This window comes from Lissotriton helveticus, chromosome 12 (assembly GCF_964261635.1).
Source record: "Lissotriton helveticus chromosome 12, aLisHel1.1, whole genome shotgun sequence".
Taxonomy (NCBI): domain Eukaryota; kingdom Metazoa; phylum Chordata; class Amphibia; order Caudata; family Salamandridae; genus Lissotriton; species Lissotriton helveticus.
The window spans coordinates 145631925-145633428 of NC_136073.1; positions in this window are offsets into that span (position 1 = coordinate 145631925).

The window sequence follows — 1504 nt, forward strand, 5'->3', positions numbered from 1 at the left end:
GGCCTGCCCAACTACTCGAAGGAGGGTTAACATCTTAAACTCAGCCTCTCTTTAGCCTCGCCAACCCCAGAGTGTTAATGTAGGTGGTTTGCATCGTCATGGCAGAAGGTAAGACGGGTCTGATGTCTTACCACCCTCCCTTAACGTTGGCTCTGTTCATCTTTCCCCTGATTCCACCCCGCTTGTTGTGGTGTTGGCCTAGGTACTGCGCCTTAACCCCGGGGCCAAGGAAGACTGTTTCCATTTAAAGATCTAGGGTGGAAAATCATATCCTTATGGTGCACCAGACTCAGTGGATTAGTAGCACAAACAAATACTGGCAGGGGGACTGTATTATTGTTAACGTTTATAACACAATCATCGTTGACCAGATCCTAAGTTCAGTAGTACAGTCGAGAACAGGTCTTCGACCTCTGCAATCTTGGCATTACCATTGGGCTTCTTTTATTGATCCAGAACTTCTCATCCTGGATTCCAATGTGAGCGGCCTATTGAGGGGGGCTGTGGGGGCAGTATAGGGAGGATGGTTGGGATAAGCACTGCAAACAGGTCCGCCCTTTTGAGCACAGTGGAAGATTGTGACTGACATAATGTGGGTCTCTCGGACCACTCGGGAAGGTGTGTCAGATCACCACCGCCTGCTGCATGCTGCACCACCTCCCACTGCTATGGAACATCCCTCTCATTGCAGAGGATGGAGACCAGCATGAACCACCGGGTGAGAATCCTGAAATGCCAAATGATTATGAAAGTGGGGAAGAGGAAGTAGTTGACATGTGTCAAGAACTCATCAACAACTACTTCTCATGAGTGTAAGTATGCTATGAGATGTCATGAATGCATGTTATAGAGACTGTTGCGATGCTGTGAGGAGGTTGTTCATGGATACATGCTTGGTATGTACAGCTGTGGGAAACTCTGTGCATAGCTGTTTGTGGGAGAAGGTCTTGGTACATGCACACATTGTTGATGTTTCTTTGTGTAGGTGACATCTACCCAAGTGCAGTGTACTCCAGAAGTGTACTGTAATTGGTGTCATATGTATGGCTTCCTCGCTAATCTCCTTGTATTAGTCTTTTGTAGGTACCTTTACCATGTCATCATGATTTGGACATTTCAGAGTTATGACATCATTAGGTATATAATGCTGTTCCAAAGTACGAAATGTTCCTGTAAATGTCTGGCACAGACTTGGGTGTACAACTCCAGTACTAAACCAGCTGTCACAGTGATAGAATGGATGTTACACTGATTACATTGGACGTGCTGCCTTTTGCGTGGTGTTCCTATTGCCATATGTGTGCCAACACAATGTTGTTGGGTCAAATCACGCCAGTCTCCCTTCACATTGGCTAAGTCCTCAATGTGTATGAACTGGATGTAGCTGTTCATATGTCTCCTCATTGTAATCTACAGTGCTTGTGGCACACCCCTGAACTTTGTTTGCGACATTCCACCAGAGGCAGCAATACTGTATTGGAAATAAGCTGTGCTCAGAACCTGT